Source organism: Syngnathus typhle, linkage group LG6 (genome assembly GCF_033458585.1).
Source record: "Syngnathus typhle isolate RoL2023-S1 ecotype Sweden linkage group LG6, RoL_Styp_1.0, whole genome shotgun sequence".
Lineage (NCBI taxonomy): Eukaryota > Metazoa > Chordata > Actinopteri > Syngnathiformes > Syngnathidae > Syngnathus > Syngnathus typhle.
The window spans coordinates 6166573-6184132 of record NC_083743.1 but is presented as its reverse complement, the minus strand read 5'-3'; the positions used below and the strand labels follow the sequence as shown (position 1 = coordinate 6184132).

Here is a 17560-nt window from a genome sequence, read left to right as displayed (position 1 = left end):
TATTGAGCGCCAACGTTACCTTCAATTTTCTTTCATCTGTCAGCCCAACTGCTCAACCTTTAACATCCTTTTATTTATTAAGTCGTACATTTTGACTGAGGGAGAATTTTTTTTTTTTTGTCAAGCTTAGTCTGTTTTGGACAAGCTTTTCTATTCCATATTGAATATTATTGACATTTTGTAAACAGGTTCCTAAAAGAAAAAAACAATTGCTGTGCTGTATTTGTTTACAAGCAATCAAAATGGAATTTTCCACATCTAATTCCCTTGAACACAAATGATCTGTGCTGCCAATCTGTAAATTTTCAAAGTGACCCAGCAAGACAAACTGGTGGTGTTTAATGGGCATCCTTTGAGTTAGCGTTTGCTGTTACACATTGCGGCTAATTAATTTAGCAGTCGCCCAGATCTCAACATGAATATTAAAGTCCCTTTGACTTGAAAGTCCTTGTAAGGCTCTTATTTGTGTTGAATCGCCGCCTCGGGTGATGATTTGCATGAGCATTAGCATTCGGCGCCGTTGTTTAGACGCTTTATAAAAGATCCACATTCAAAAGATGAGCGGCGACACTCAGTCATTTGGTCGCTTAACGGAACGGCTTTGTCGAAATTGGGTTGATCCTAAGCTTAGTTGCGATAATGAGAATAGCCTCTGTTGCCGTGGTAACCCCATGTGTCACAATATTGGTGAACCTTGGCGTACGCAACGTGAGAGTACTCAGCTTTTGAGGAGCGCAGTGTAAAAGAGCTTTCCCCCCTTCCTTCCAAAACTACCGCTAATGCTAGCATGTATCGGGCTAGCCAAAAGCCGGGTTGCTCCTGGAATCAGCGGCTATAAAATGTAATGATAGGCGGGTCATGACACGCCACACGACTCGGTTATGCGCCGCCTTCCGTTTTTACAAGGCGGCGGCCCGTCATAACTCAGACGCTTTTTATGGGAGGAAGCGTGTGCGGTGGGAGCGCTCCGAGCTTTTAGTCAACTTGTGCCTTCGTTGCAAGCTAAGGCTCTACTTTTAGCATCAAAATCATCATGGTTTGGCCCAAAACTGGTTACCATTTCAAGCTTCTTTTAGAAATTCTTCTGTGACCATTTTGGTTCATTCAAAACACTCAAATGTTCTTTCCCCATTGACTGATTGAAGTTTATTTTGAACTAAAAACAAACCGAAGCTATGATAGAAATATGCCCAAACGAAACATCATGTAATGCTGGTTTGAAACGGAGGAATAATTTAAACTCGAATTGAATGAGAATGACATTAATTCATTGCATCTCTTGTGCTATTTTCGGCTTGCGGACCTTGGCCACCGGGTGGCAGTATATTACAATCCTACAGATGCAAAGAAGAGTTTTAACAGTTAAGTAAGCTCCAGTAATAGCAGATGTTTTAACAGAGGATAAAGAATATATGCAAAATGTGTAACACTTTAAATTTAAGTTTGATGTTGCTTTAGTTTTGCCCATTTAATCCCCTTTTTTCTTTTATCTACGACTCTCAGTCGATGTTGCGGAAGTGAGTGAGTCACCAGTACATGCGGCGCATTAGCACTTAACAGCGACTCGAATGCTTGAGCTTCTCCAGTGACATGCTGTTATTTTGCGCTCCCACGTCCAGGTACGTAATAAAAGCCCGCGGTGGCGGCGAGACGGCAAACACTCGACTAGGTCCGACCTGTCGCTCTCGTCGAGACTGCAACTTCCTCTTGACGGACACGCAGTTGTTAGCGCCGCTGGTCGCTGCTTGTCATCTTGCAGTTCAGTGTCGGCTCGAAGGGCGACAGTGTTCAAGGGCAAGTGCCGTTCCCTCGTCACAAACCGAGTAGAACTGTGATCAAAATAAGCATGGCACATTATGGGATGGAAATAGACTTCTTGATTGTTTGTATGCTAATAGTTGGGTCTTTGGAGTAGGAGCTCTAAAATGATTGCGATCCAGGGAGAGCAGATTTTTTTTTCCAGACCCCCTCATAAATATATTTAAAATTATATTTTATTTTATAATCCGATATTATGTGATGAAATATGATATATTGTTAAAATTGTGTCGCATTCTGGTGGAAACATGACGTGAGGGATTTGTGCTAAAAACACAAGGCACAATGTAAACTCCTCCATTAGCGTGTGTCCATGGCGCAATTATTGTTTGCAGGTTGTATGCCCCCGCAGAGCCATTAGTGCAGAAAGAGATTGGCCACACTGCAAATGATTGCGGGCTTGCGGCGGTTGCCATGTCTCCACGACTTTTCCTCCGTCCACGTCGCATCACAACCGAGCGCCGTCGTTCCGCCACCATGTTTTTTTTTCTTTTTTGTCGTTATAGCCTCGCCGGCTGCGCAGGGACGCCAAATTGGACCTCAGCGGGGTACTAAATGTGCCTTCAATCTCAACAATCCTTTTAATCTTTCATCAGTCCACATGGACGGCGCTCAGAGGCCTGATCCTTTTACAGCCTTGCGAGAATGTCAGAGATGGCGACTCGGTATATTAATGAGAAAATAAAAAATGGTGCAAGATGTATTTCGGGCACATCACAGCTGAAAATGCGTTTTAAAAAAACCTTTTCTCCAGCTGAACGACAATCACCGGGGCGACTCAAATGACAGGTCGCTGTGCTCTTGCGTGTTCTGTTTAGCATTCAGTGGGAATCAGAGGCTCATTCAAGCAGAAAGTTTTCTCGTTAGCAAGAGGCTATGTTTTCTGACTGCCAATCTCTCTGGGGCCAAACCTAAAGCAGGCATAAAAGCTTCCCGGAGATCTGCGTCCAGTGTACAGACTTAGATGATTGCTAAACTGAAGCTTTGCATCACAGGATTCAAACTTTTCAAATGTATGCTTTAACTCTTGAACACTGCATTTGAAGGGAAAGAAAGGCGTCGCTATCATTTCTGTCAAATCATGTCGGCTGTGCTCTCACCCACAACGGCGCACACCAAGCTCGTCTGTAGATCTGCAAAAATAGAAAAACACAGTGCATCAAACATCTCACCTCTCGACCAAAAAACCACACAACCTGAATCAAGAGGATGCAAAGCTGCTGATATAAAAAAAAAATCCTCACAAGACGAAGATAAAAGAAATCGGGCGCCGTTCATTTCACAAAGCAGAAGCCGTGCTCGTGTTTTAATGATTAAGTCAGATTTCAAAGTAAGGAGCAGCAGCAGCAGCCGCAGAAGAAGGAAGGGCAAAACCTTCAAAAAAAGAGGCGGGGAGGCGTCGTAGAGCAAAGCCAAGCGAAGCCCAATTAGGGATTTTATGGGGCGAATAATTGGAGTCGCAGCTCTGAGCCTTGTCTCAAAAGCAAACACGTTTTTTTTTTTCTTCCCTATGACAAGAACAAAAGAACACGCGCCCGCCGCCGCACAAGATCGCAGCAAACCTGGTAAATTATTAAAGGTAACTATCAAAACACAAGAACACTCGGAGCACGAGGCTTAAGCGTATCGGCGACACCTGCAAATAAAATTAAGACCAACTTGATAGATTCAAGGCAAAATTTGTTTGTAAAATTTCATTGCAAATATGTCACTCACCTATCGTCTATCGCTGTTATGTTAAAAAAAAAAAACATGGCCACACCTTCACAGTGGTCACTCTGAAACTGCTGACTCCGCCCACATCGCCGAACGTTGCCAGGGCGGCACGCAAAAACCCAACATTCCCACACGGACGCGAGGCCAAATCCCCCCCGTGGGCCCCCCGTCTCCAGTTTTCCATGTGAAAGCATCTTTAACTTTCCACTCGCACAGCCAGATTAGCTTCTTGGCGCACAAAGCGGCGAATTAGAGGACCGAGACCCCCCCTACCCCTCGCGAGCCGGCCCTGGGCCAACCAAACACGCTTCCAGGGCCAGGAACTCTTGACCAGTCGCTCGGGCTGGGAACGAGCGTCGAGTATGAGTGGCGAGCGGATTTAGAAGCGGGACAAAAGACGTGAACGGGACAGATGGCCCTTTTGCATCACCTTCCAAACCGCACATGTCAAAGGTGGCAATTGATTGCTCCAAATCGGCTTTTGGGCTCAAAGTCAAATAGTCCACCGACGGGGGGGACATAACATTTGGTACGTCTGCAGGCTATTTTAGCGACAATAGGGAAATTATTGCCAAAAGAATTTGGTATCCACAAAATGCAGTCCAACTTTTTTTTTTTTTTTTTCCTTCTTTGGTTATGTGCACAATTAGAAAGGGATGTTTGCGCCGTTGTGGGAGTGAACATACATCCAAGGATTAACATCACTTTTTTTCACTTTTTGTTAAGCGATGTCAAAATGATTGCTCAATAAATATCAGGGAAATACAAATTATCTTAACACTCAATACGTGCTTTTCCGTAATCAATTTTTCCAAAATCATATTTATTTATGTTTTTGCAATTTGCCTTACTTCCTGTTTTCTTAAATTCTTGCTGTTAATTTTGTAAGCACATTGAGTATAAAGTCTGCAACCGTAAACAGCGTGTCCCCCCAAAATATTTATCCTTGACTGGCCACTACACGTGTGTTTCAATGTAAATAGGAATGCAGCAAGTTGTTGAGTGAGAGAGGGGGGGAGGGAGAGAGAGAGGGAGAGTGAGTGAGCGAGAGAGAGAGAGAGCAGCCACTTGCAGGGACTCCAGCCTCCTCGCACCGAAGGGGGCGTCCACGCACGCTCTGCGCCTCCTCGCGTGTGCTCAGTGAGCGGGAGCACGCAGAAGCAGAAGCAGCTTGTCACTCCCCTGCATGCACATCGCTTGGCCGCCTTGGCACCGTGACACCTCGTTTTCCTGCTCCCCCCCTCCTCCCCTCCTCAATTCCAAGGAACAATCACGCGCATTCCAACAACGTGGACGTGTTGACGTGCGTGTGAGCAGCAGCGCTTTCATTTTTTTATTTTTTATTTTTTTTTATAGATTTTTTTTGGAGCGCCGCGCACGGAAGGAGAACAGGACAATTTTGCTCCCTCTTTTCCCCCCCCCCTCCTCCTCTTCACACAGCATCGTGCACTGTGGAAATAACGTGCGTCTGCGAGTGGAGAGCTCATCAAGTCAAGTGTGGACCCGGACGGGACCTGCTGCATTGTCTTCACCATGGTAAGCTGCAGAAATGCTCATTGAAATATACATCGTGCGCGCAGATGTGGCTCTCCTCTCTTCTCCTCGCCCCCTCCCCTTCTGAACCGCACCTTCGGTCCCGGCCGTGCACAGCTCACTCCCTCGCTCGCTCGCTCTCTGGTCTACCTGCGTGCTTATTCTCGTTCATACGTGACGAGATGTGGGCTTGTCAAATAAGAGGCAGGGGCTGCGTATAGGATGTCCCGAACATGTCGTTACGCTTGCTACCATGATGATGATGTGTTCATTTTTAATGGGACTTGGAGTGAACATCTGTGGTGATGTTTCGAATGGATAAAGGAAATTGTTGGTTTAATTGAAAATATTTGAATGTTTAAATTTAATGGGATTCACTGAATTAATTCAACATTTTTCTTTAAAATGATTTATACAAAAAAATTAAATCAATGAAAGGCACATAACATTTATTTTCATAAATATTTTTTAAGAATAATTTCTGTTAAATTTGAATTCAATTAAAATAATTTCAAAAATTAGATAATATTTATGAAACAGCAAATTCTTTGCAGCTATAGTTTAATTTTCCCCAGAATTCAACGCATATTATTTAATAAGCTTTGTTGTGCTGTGCTGTGCTGTGTTGTAGTGCGGTGTCATTTTGAGGAGTTCCCAAACAACGTGTGAGAGCAGAGTGGGAGTAAAATGAGTGAGTGAGCGAGTGAGTCGAACCCCCGGGAGCCATTGTCGGGTGTTGGTAGGGGGCTGCAGAACTAGTAGCTCGGACAATCTCCTGCTCTGATTGGCTGGCTATGAAAGACGTGTGTCCACTCGTCCATTAATGATGGTCTTTCATTCTGTGGCTTAGTGTGTTGTGTGGTAATGGACATACGCAGATGCTGAATTGTGCCAGCTTGAAAAAGGTAGCAAGATGTAGCGTTACGAGAAAGAAGTTGCTCAAAACGGGCCCCGATCGAAAGCAGCTATCGAAGAAGGATGGCTAATGCTAGCTAGCGAAACCTTCTTGCCTATGTGGGCGGAGCATGGCGTCATGCTGCCGTAATCAGAATAATTGAATGGCCATGCGAATTTGACCTGGATGACACGAACACTATGAACAAGCGATTAGTCTGATTCGAATCGTATTTTCATCAGATGGGAGAAGGAAAAACTCAATTTACAACATAACTCTTAAAAATAGAGGATTAAAGATCTCCAAAAAAATGCTGGTATGCTTTTTTTTCCCCCCGATACATCCTTTAAGCATAAATGCAATCATAACACGGATCTCTGCGTGTAGTCATTTTTTTTCACTGATGTCAGTAATTCTAAAGTGGAATCAATAATTCTTGTGTAACTGCTTTTTCAGCAGGCCCAACCCGAGTGTTTTTTGGCTCGGGGGCGGCTTTACGTTTAGCCGAGGCTGCTCTCGCACGCATGTACTCCATCTAAATGCAACGCGTGTAAAGTAATATTACGACACACCCACATGCTTTCCCCCATTTCCCCAACAACCCATTTCAAGTCATCCACGGCCGCCCGGTGACCTGCCCTTCAACCTTTTCTTTCCGCCGTCTCTCAAAGGAGCAGAAAGACATTTAGCTTGTCTGACCTTGCCGAGTCTTCATTCTCATTCGGTTGCGACGGCTTCATCACTCGGGCTGTGACACGTGGAGGCTACTCGGATTCCTTATTACGACCGCTGCCCAGTAGCTGCCTGTCATACGCTTTGTCTGCTAAAACGCTAACAGTCCGCATACATACTTTTTGGACTAATACAGGATAAAGACATCAAATAACACAGATTCCAGTGAAGCAACTTCAAGTGCGTCCTAAATATGTCAAATGTGTTCTATGTGCCCCCATGAGTGTAAACATGGCATTCTGAATAATAGTGTGCTTGTGGAATATCAATTAAGCAACAAAATTCGTCTCAGGGGGCGGCCATTTTGCCACTTGCTGTCGATTGAAAATGACATCACAGTTGCCAGGTCACAACCAATCAGGGCTCACCAGTTCTCTGAAGCTGAGTCGTGATTGGTTGTGAAGTGCATATCTGTAAAGAAAATGCTAATTAAATCTGAAAATGTCCTTGTGATGAAACTTTGAAGATTTCTTTCTGTTTGACGGCGTTATAAAGTTTTTGACCGAGTAGCATCGGGTCATAATGGTGCTATTTGATTGACGCTGGAAGAGGCAACAAAATACCGCCCGGGGGATCTAGTGAATTACTGTCCGATATAAAATAGCGTGCATCATCGAATTGGTTTTGCTGGGCCTTATAAAATACGACACCACATCTCATGATGCGTTGTGGCTCGTCGTTGAGTGAGCAGGTGCAAAAATATGAGGCCCGTATAGCTCCGGGCTCAGATTACTTTCTGAAGTCAGTGTCGGAGTTGTTTGTATTGGGGAGCCAGGTGTTAGCCTGCCCCCCCTGGACACGCCCCTCTGCACCAACACAAAGACTCTTCATCCGGTCAATTGTTTAGTGGGCGGGTGGCGTCGGGGAGGTGGGGGATCCTCTAGACTGTGTGATCAAACATGTGGATCCTGCGGTGTCTCCACATCCATTGCCGCCAACTCGGGGGCCAATCAAAGAAGAGTATGGAAACGCAACGGGAGGTGCCTTGCTTGATATTTTATCTCTATTGTTCTTTATGCAGACATTTGTGAAAAAAAAGCCTTTTTGTTTCGGTATAGAAATGAGATTTTTGATTGATGTGATGTGTCATACTGCAGCTTTTAAAGCCGTCACGCTAATTGGGTTCTAATGTTTGTTGCCCATGAAAACTGATATGACAGTCATTTATTGTCAATTACTTGGCTCCGCCCCAAGCGACGGCTGCCGAGCCCAAGTTTGAGCAGCGAACAACTTTCCCCTCATGCGACTGACTGCTTCTACGTCGCCTTAGACGTGTTCCTCAAAACACAGCGTGGCAAATGACTCGTTCAATTTGAAGCGCCTTTTATTCTCACGACAGCGTGGCAGCCTCGCGTTGAACCCCGAGGAGGAAACCAAAGTGACGGTAATTACATTTAAAAAAAGAAAAAAAAAAACAATATGGTCCGGCCGCGTTTGAAGGTCAGCTTTCCGTTCCGTCCCGTCCCTCGGGCGGGGCGTCCCGCTAACAACGTGCGAGGTTTTTGTTTGTCCCTCCCACTAGAAGAGCCTTCCCCAGTGGTGTTTCATCACGAGCATCTTATGCAAGACGCTGAAATGTGGCCTAAGCCTCAGGTAATTAAGCCCCAGCGGTTCACCCGTCGCCGGAGCTCCGGTTTTCGAGCCCCTTTGCTTTAATGAAGCAGTCTCGGGGCTCCTTTTGCGTTTAGCAGCGTTTTGTGCCACACAACTTTGCATTTTCACCCCGCTGTGATCAATATGCACGCGCAGTGGGAGGCGGTGGAGTAGTTTGGAGACGGGGGAGCCGCAGAAGGAAGGTCAAGAGTGTGGCACTTTGCATCTTTTGGATACAGATATCATCTCTTGAAATGTTTGGTGGAAAAAAAATCCCAAAACACGTGGAGTGGCTTTATTAGTATTCAGGAAACTGGAATGTTGCTAGAAACATGTTGAGGCATCTGTTTGGATACCTAATTAATTTTAGATGACTCGGGATTAATTCGGGGCATTCATGCCTTAATTTGTTCATTAGTGTATATCTGTATAAAAAGGTCGCCATCTTTTCCTGTAATATGTCTTTTCTAATTGATACAGAGCAGTGCTCCCACTGCAGTCACGTTGTTTCACAGGAAATCTGTCCTCGGCCAATCTGATAGTGCCCTCTGAATTCTGCCTAGCAACAAGTGAGCCTGTGTTGTGTAACCATAAAAAAAAAAAAATCAGCTGCTATCTAAAATTGTATTCAAGCTGTGACGTTTAATAGTGATTCTTTTGTGGAAAAATAAATAAAAAACATCGACAATAGCCTTGGTTGAAATTTGAGGATTTGATTTTTGGTGATTGCCACAGTCATTTGGGACTTGTTGAAACTTGAAGGTTAAGATTTGCACACGTGTGCTTTGGTTGGTTGTTTGACGGCGCACGTCGTAACAGCAGCAGCGTTGTTGCCACGCGCCTCGGCCCGGGCCATACATTTTACGAGCGTCGGGCGGCAAAGTGGTAGAGTGGCGTCTCCCGGCGGAGCTGACCTTCAGCTGTTACGCCATCAATATTTATGAGGCCCCGCTAGCTGGCCCGCTAGCGCTCGACTGCTCCAGTCACAGGCACACTGGGGCATTTTTCCTCTCAGCCGCGGCGCAAAGATGACATTTTAGCGAGCGCCCTTATTTATCAAATACACGGAGAATGTGCTGACCTGTTCTCTTATGCGGCGGCGTGACCCAGACAACAGCACCTGTCTGTTTGCGTTGTGTTGTTGCGTAAAAACGCATTGACGTTATTGATTTAAAGCCGTGTGGGTGACATGAGCGGCGCTGACAAAAAAGTCATTTATCATGCTTTAATAAGGATTCAGCAGTGGCATAAAGAAATGACAGGGTTTGTGGACAGATGATTAGGAAAGGTGTTTTTCTATACCATAAAGCCGCCATTTGCTATTGTGTTTGCTGCCTTTCACTTTTTTATGCACTTACGACGGGTCAATTAGACGTGCAACCGAATAGACGCAGGTCAATTAGACCTTCAACATAAATAGCGTGTTAAATTGGGTCATTTTGACCCGCAACGCAACAGGTTTAATCAAGAAGAGTGTCAAATAAAATGAAATTCTGATATTTCTGTCTTAAAAATGGCAATACAAAATGGCTGCGCTTGACAACGTAAAATCTGTTTGCAATATTTGTGAGGAACTCCCAATGATTTTGAGCACAGACCAGTCCAGTTGCGTGTAGCTTTAGCGGAATCCTCTTGAGTGATTTCATGTCTCCGGCAAGATTAACCTTTTGATAGGAAGATTATGTCGCCGCGTCTCGACGATGCGTCCGATCGTCTTACTCTCGCTCTCTGTACAGTGCAGCACGTTGGGACCTCTTCCCTAAAGTGATAGCATTGATAAAAAGATGCTAGTAGCTGGCTGCTAAATCTGTCGTCAAAAATACGCTCACGCTAACAAACGGCAAGAGGTGTTCCGACCGGTCGGCCATTTTTAAATGATGTCATCTCGTAGCTCCTAATTTGCGGATGCGTGTACGTTCACAAAGTTCTTTCGAGGAGTCAAGGTGGTTCACTTTTTTGTACTGGATGGCATCTCCCATGGCTTCAGGTATAATCAATTTCAAAGAATAGACAAGAAAAGGCCTATTCTTTTCTCTTCCGAACAAAGCGCGAACCTTGCACCGGCGCGTCGCATTCGTTGTCGACGAGGCCGTGTGCTATTCACCAGCCGGCGAGCAAAAATCTTTCTGAGCGATGAGACACAGATAAGCATGTGCAAAAAAAAAAAAAAAAAGTCAGAATGCATTGTTTGTAATGATCTTTGTGATCTATTCGGAAATGTTTTGCACGGTGTGGAACAACTTGACACTGTAAGCAGGCTTGAGGAGACTACTTTGTGTGTACTAAGTAAACAAAAGTATTGGAATATGTGGCGCATCTGAAGGACAGTACAGAAACAATGCTGCTTGGTCAAAAGTATTGGGACAACCTTGCACGGTTACTGTTGATCACTTTTATTTCAATACGGCAATATACGGCCAAAAGTATTGGGATACGTGACCCACGGTAGTGCAGCCCGATGCTTTTGTGTATCTGAACGCACGGCAACCCTCTGGCGAGCACATGCGGACAAACGCCAGGGAGCACATCGGGGCTTGGCGCCGTTCCCGAGCTGGATGGTCAGCGCGTGCGTCAGTGTGGTCAAGCGCTGAGGTTTTGGCTAAACCAAGCGTGTCGTATTGAGCCACTGAAAGTCAATCCGCATTGCAGCTGTTTTTTTCAAAAACAGTTTATGGATTTCTTTTGTTTGTTCAAATTAAAACGGCGTCAAGAATCATGTTTTGCTGTAGGGGCTCCCAGATACTTGTGTAGTGTAGTACTTTTAAGCCACGGTGCTTCATATGAAAGCTGTCTAGTAAATGTGCACTAATGTGATAACAAAATGAAGAAAAAAAAAAACCATAATAGAGCATACTGCTTGCATATTTTTGCTAATGTTTTTGGTATTGGTATTTGGTATTTTTCAAATTCATCTATTAGTAATTCTTCAGGGAACAAACATCTGGATTTAGACAAAAGTAGTCCTTTGCTTCTGTTTTGTGACCTCCAAAGGCGGTCGCAGAACAGTTAAGCAAATCACACCAAAAAAAATGTAAAATGTATTAAAATATTCTTTACTGCCCATGTAGGCAGTGCAAAAACATGTTAGTACCATTTGACAATCAAGCTACCTCGCTGACGGATTTTTAAATGATTAACTGAAGTAGTTTGTTGACGCCTCCCGATTCCAAAGCTCCTTTCGTTACAGTCTGTGATTGTCGTGTGTGAGTAAAACGAATCAATGAGGAGCGACACAGCGTCGCTGGGCGAAAACAAAAGGCCTCCGTCGAAAGTGCTTGCGACTAATTTGTACCTCGTCTTCTGGAGTCGGCCGTGACGGCGTGCGAGCTAGTGAGCGAGCTCCGAGCCTCTCGTGTTGAGTCCAAGTGAATCAAAACACTTGTTACCAGCAACTGCTGCAGGTTTTTTTTCCTCCCCTTTTTCATTTCACTGAATCCACGGTCACGGCGGAGAAGGAGAAGGGCGCCGGCGTGCTGTTTACTTCGAGAGCGCCGATTGTGCACGTTCACCGTTTGTCTTTCTGGGCTCGGCGTCAACACGCTGTCTGGTTTTCAGTGATTTTATGGTTAAAAAAAATAAAATAAACACACACGGGCACAAATCAGCATGTTTGTGCAAGTGGAAAATGTGGAAATGACACTGCGACGGATGTGCTAACGCGGCCATCTGCTCGCGGGCCGCTCGGAGAATTCGAGAGGCGGCCGAGTGTTACGGTGTGAGCAAGGTGACGGGATTATTTCTGCCGCCAACTGCTCCGTTTTACCGTTAGAGTATGAAAGACGAACGCGCCAGCTTGTTTTTTTACATATGACTGACTATGAATGAAGATGTAGGCAAAGCCGTAATGGTGCATTTCACAATATTCAAGAATTAACTCATTCACTGCCATTGACGAGTATGGACGTGGAATATTCATTTTAACTGGGCTGGCAGCCAATGAGTCAGGACAATATATGGATTGTTTTCTTCTACAACGTCATAGCTACAAATTGCAACGCATGGTAACATCCGTATTGCGCAAGCTAAATGTAACCTGAAACCCCGAAAAAATAATAAATCTCAAAAACCAATCATGCTACAAAAAAAAATGGAAAGATTTTTTTTTTTAAATCAAAAATTTGTTTATGGACACATCAAGCCATCTCTGACCAGTTTAATTCAATTACCTGATTTTATTTTATCTGGATTACTGAAGTCCTTTTTAAATTGGTACAGCAGGAAGTACGCAAGCCGCCTGGCGACCCTACGTGACCTCGCCATACTTTTAATGTCATCCTAAAAATTGCTCCATCCAAATATTTCCATCCGCACAAGATTCAGCATGAAGTGCCCCCCCCCCCCCTCCTTAAAATAGTCCAATAATCCCTTCTTGAAAGCTGCACAGTTGAGGGATAAGAGCACTATCGCTGCACTCTGAAAGGATGAACTCACTCTTTTGTCTGCCTTAAAATAGTTCATTTAACACTGTTATATATTTGTCCAGATTGGTGAGTTGTTTCCTGAATCACAATACTTCATTGTACCAAGTCATGTTTTGGACAATTGTACACTTGTGTCGAGATTTCAAACAAGGATTGTGTACCAGATTCACATTGCGGCTAGGATGTCAAAATTGGGTTTCAAGCCCAGAGAAGTAGGGTTTTCAATAAACCAGGTTTGACGCTTTCAAGGTATTGTTGCAAGGAACGGTTTTGGCTAGCAATTGGCAATTTCCGCAGTTGCGCTTATTGTGGGAGTTGAAATGGCGCAGATTGCTTTCTCCCAAATACTAGCGTGACGTAGCAGTGCTGAAACTGACAACGCATTCTGCAATCGAGCCGAGATTGTGCTGGTCCTGATTACAGTCGTGCTGATTACGCCCGCTGAAGCGCCGCTGATTGCTATATCGTAAACCGTGTGACGTACCGGCGTGGAAACTGCCAAAGAATTGGGCAGTTCAGCAGCCATGCCAGTTTTTGCTCCAATTGCTAATTCTTTTGGCAGCCTTGGCTATATCGTGAATAGTTTGACGTTGCTAATGATTTTACACTTGAGCAGTAGATGTAAATTGGCAGCATTTTCTACCAATTAAAGAAATGCAATGTATAAATATTGGCTTTATTCCAATTTGATTATATTTCCACCCCATTCTTGAATGGTAGTTTTCTATCGACCAATCAATAAACATCAGTGTCCTCTCCGCACTAAAAAAACCGCGCTGACTTGTACACCAGCGAAGGCCTCCTGGAATGTTAACAAACGACAATAAATCAGTAACTGAGGAGTCTGGGAGCTTTTTGGGGGCCATAAAAAGAAGCTGCAGTGGGTCAAAGCTATGAGCTACAGCGCAGCGGCTTGGTGTGAACGTCCCTCTGACTCAGCTCAAACTCAAAGTGTGAGCTAAATCACACCCAAAACCTCGCCGGTATACTTTGCGGCACATTGATTGAAACTGAACATCACATATGATTTCTGCTTTTCGTATCTCGCTCCGTCAGGCGAGATACATGTAAATAAAAAAAAAAAGCACGGTGATGACATGACGGCGAGATGTGCCAGCCACCTCGCAATTTATTAGTCGCCACCTATTTTACATTTAAAGTGGAAAGCTGTCAGCGTGGCGACGGAATTGTGTCATTGAGTGGGTGCCTAACGTGTTAAAAAATGATTATGGTGACGTTTGTTTTGCGCACACGTCACAGCGTCGCTACTGCTCTCCATTTTTTGGGCTACATCGTTTTTGAAGTGTACTGAAAACGCATCCCTGAGGAACACCGCTCCACCGTCTTGATTGTTATGTAGCTGCTGTGTAATGAATCATGTTTGCGGTTTGAGTAATACACTGAATATGCAGACATAAATATTGGGACACATGGGCGGTCCACATACAGGAAGTGCAGCTACAACAGATTCCTGTCTTCTCAAAACCCAACCCTGCCTTGAAAGCGTAATTTAAAAGCCTTGTATCAAACAAAACCCTACTCTGAACCCCAAACCATGGTTTGAAACACCAACCCAGGCTTGAAATCCTACCTTGAAACTCTAATCTCGGCTTGACACGGGTTTGAAACCCGAATAGTAAAATCATGCGACACGAGGTACGTGACGTGAACCATGTCAGTCAAGTTTCCCACCGGCACTTTGTGTATGCAGTCACCTCTACCTAAATATTTAGTTTGATGTACTCGAGCATGCAAAACAAATCAAAACAATCACCACCGTGTGTAAACATGACTTGGGTCGGTTGAGCGCGAGACGACGCGGGCGTCAAACAAACAAAGCAGGATTCTCCAGCTGCAGTAAGCAAACCTCCGACGATGGTTTGGAGCAAAGCCGCACTTGTTTCCAAACTTGCTCAACACAGCAATGGTGTTAACATGCTTTGCAACTCCCCCACCTCCCGTACTTAGACCCCCCCCACCCCCCACCCTTCCGTCCAACCTACCTTCCTATCCAAACAGCGGCCCGGTTTGAAGTCGCCTTGAACCTGCGGCCCTCGCTTTAGGAGGCGCGGGGCCCAAGGGAGGCTCGGGTTACAAGCGTCCAACCCGCGCCGCATTAGCGAACCCCGACGAAATAACAGCTCGCCATCTGGAAGCTATGCGGCAGCCCGTCCTCGCCTTCAATCACGCTGACCTCAATTAAGTTTCATTTGTTGAGTAGTTTTATTCGCTGCTTGGCTAGCCCGCTCGGCCTTTCTTCTTCTGCCTCGTGTAGTAATTCTCTTAGGTAGCATGTCTTCTACTCCAGTGATTCTCAAACTTTGGGTCATCCAAACCTCCAGCTGTTGCTTGGTGGTCTGCCAAATAATTTGGAGCGACTTACTATGCAGCCAAATAAAGTGCATAGCGATGGGCAACGCTAAAAAACAAACCAGTTAGCGCATTCGACTTTTTTCATGCCTTTGGCACGCCGAGTTGTGTTTAAATGGCGGAAAGATGACGAGATTCTCTCCTGGACCCAAAAATGTAGGAGAAAGGCTGCTCTACTCTGAGTCCCCTCCCCCCCGCAGCCGCCATTAGCCCACCTTATGAGGGCTTTCGTGAGAGAGCACCTTGAGTGCGCCAGGACAAAGTCGGCCTTTGTGGCCGAGAGAGCCTACTTGGTATGCCGCGGGTTAAGAGTGGATGTTTTTTTGCAGACGCTTCCCGCTCGTGGACTCGGGAAGGTTGGGGTGGGGGGGGGCTCTATCGTGACCCCACTTAAACGGGAGACAATGAGCGCACTTGAGCGAGTCCTCGCCGGCCTCCGATCTTGACGAGCGCTCGCTTTTCATCATTTTACGGCGGCGAGAAAGAATGGGAAAAAATCTGGCATGACCTCATGGTCGGGCATCGAGAGCTAATTTGAGAACGTAACCGACGATGTTAATAAGCAAACGGCATCGATGGCGTCGTGCAGATCAATGCGGGGCAACTTCTTCAATTGCGAAAGAAAGTTCAACGCTGGAGAAACAACAAAGCACTCAAGTTGAATCACAAAGTGCAACAAATTGTTTGTCTTCCATTTAGGGATGCTAAGCACAAATAATTTGTCCACTTTCCCAACATCCAAAGTGCCATGTTATTGCGAAAATGCCAAAGAAAAATCAAAACACATGCAGCTTGAGTGCTTCATTCCCAAATAGTATCACCACGACAAACAACAACCGCAATAACTCCCCCGAGAGAAACAATGAATGTTTACTTTATTAGCAGACAGAAGTTTTCCACCGGTGAGAGTTTGCCGTTATTGCCGTTTTGGGATTATTTATCACAGTCGTCGAGGTTGCCGTCGTTTATTCTTGATACACTTCAAATATGCAAGATGTTGGAAACGGAAAGACGGAGCTTGGAATAATGCCAGCGTCCTAATGCCGAGCAGATAAAACAAAGAGGATTATGGGTAATGTAGTCGCTGCCTGTTTTAGCCGAGGGGGGGATGAAGCAGATGATTTCTTTTTTCTTCAAATTTTCAAAAGCTTTACAGCTTATATGCGCTGTTTTGTTTACCAAGGATACTCCCAAGCATTGACGATCATTTTCATTGCCAAGCAAATGTTCATGATTGTGTGCGGGCAGAGTATGCCAACTAAATGGATGACTCAGCAGACAAGTCTAATAATTCAAATCAAACGTTTCCAAATGTTCCATTTAGCAGTAAATTTTAAATTCTGTATACTTGACGCATGAAATTTGAGATTTTGCCTTTGTGTTAGATTTATTTTTGCCACAGACATTAGCAAAAAAAAAAAAAAAAAAAAAAAACGCTTTAGGATATTTTCATGCGATTGTTTTCTCGGGAAGGTCCTCTTTGTTTGGAGTTTCGGCAAAGAATGGCTGTTTGTACGAGGCTTTACAGGACGGGGGGGGGGTTGCGTGTGTGACATGTCACCATTGTTTTTTGCCATGTGACATTCTTCTGTTGGCGGCTCCATGAGTGCTTTGTGTCCTTATGAAATGATTGCAGTGTTTGCCCGCTGCCCATTGAGGTGGCGTGAGGCTTTAGCCAAATGGAAAGTTTTTCTCACACTATTTTGGCCTTCTTTTCCCGCATCAGAGAAATCACTGAATCAGTGACTACACACAAAATTGCAAGATGCTTGCGCTTTCACTCGCCATTCTATGGTCGACCATCTTGTCCATCCCACCTCTTGAAAGACGTGCGCGTTTGTCGATTTTCACCCCAAACAACCACGAGTGCATTTTCCTGCAAAATGAAAATGCACATCTGGTTGTTGTGTGAGAGCACATTATTATTTATTATTATTCATGGAGGTTTCCTTTTCTGTCCCCGGGCCGGCTCCTGATTAAATCTCCGATACTGATTGTGGCCTTGAGTGGGGGCGATTGATTGTCATTTAGTCACGGGATTAAATGAATACGTCACGAGGTACGACGCTCCCTGCCCAGATAAACGACGGGGCCTTTGCGTTTGATGCCACGGAGCCGGGGCGTCTTGTAATGCCCCCTCAGTGTGGCAGAGTGGATGGCGCCGGTCGTCATCAGACATTCCGTGTCATCACCGTGCCTCGGGAACTCTGAGTAGCCCCGAGAAAAAAAATCCACCGTTGCTTCTCTGCGTTGGTACTTTATCAAAGGAGGCTTTTTATGATGCCGGGTGTCTCGACTAAAGGTATGTGAGATTCGCGGGTCAAAATCCACAACCGATAGATTTCCAACATATTTTGTCACACTCTGGTCCAAAGCAATCGTTTTTCGTGATAGTGGTTCTGTCGCATACTGACTTGAGTGAATCATGACAGCATTCAATTACAAATTTTCTCTCAATTGTTATTTACTGAAGACAGATTTT

General features: G+C 45.0%; 1 protein-coding gene across 1 annotated transcript in view; it reads left to right on the top strand.

Annotated features, from left to right (window-relative positions):
• Positions 1 to 4571: 4571 nt before the first annotated feature.
• The window catches only part of LOC133155963 (teneurin-4-like), a 95492-nt gene continuing 82503 nt past the window's right edge, over positions 4572 to 17560 (top strand). Inside the window, exon 1 of the mRNA XM_061281655.1 lies at positions 4572 to 5070. The gene's annotated coding sequence lies outside the window, so the exon portion shown is untranslated. The remainder of the gene's footprint in view (positions 5071 to 17560) is intronic.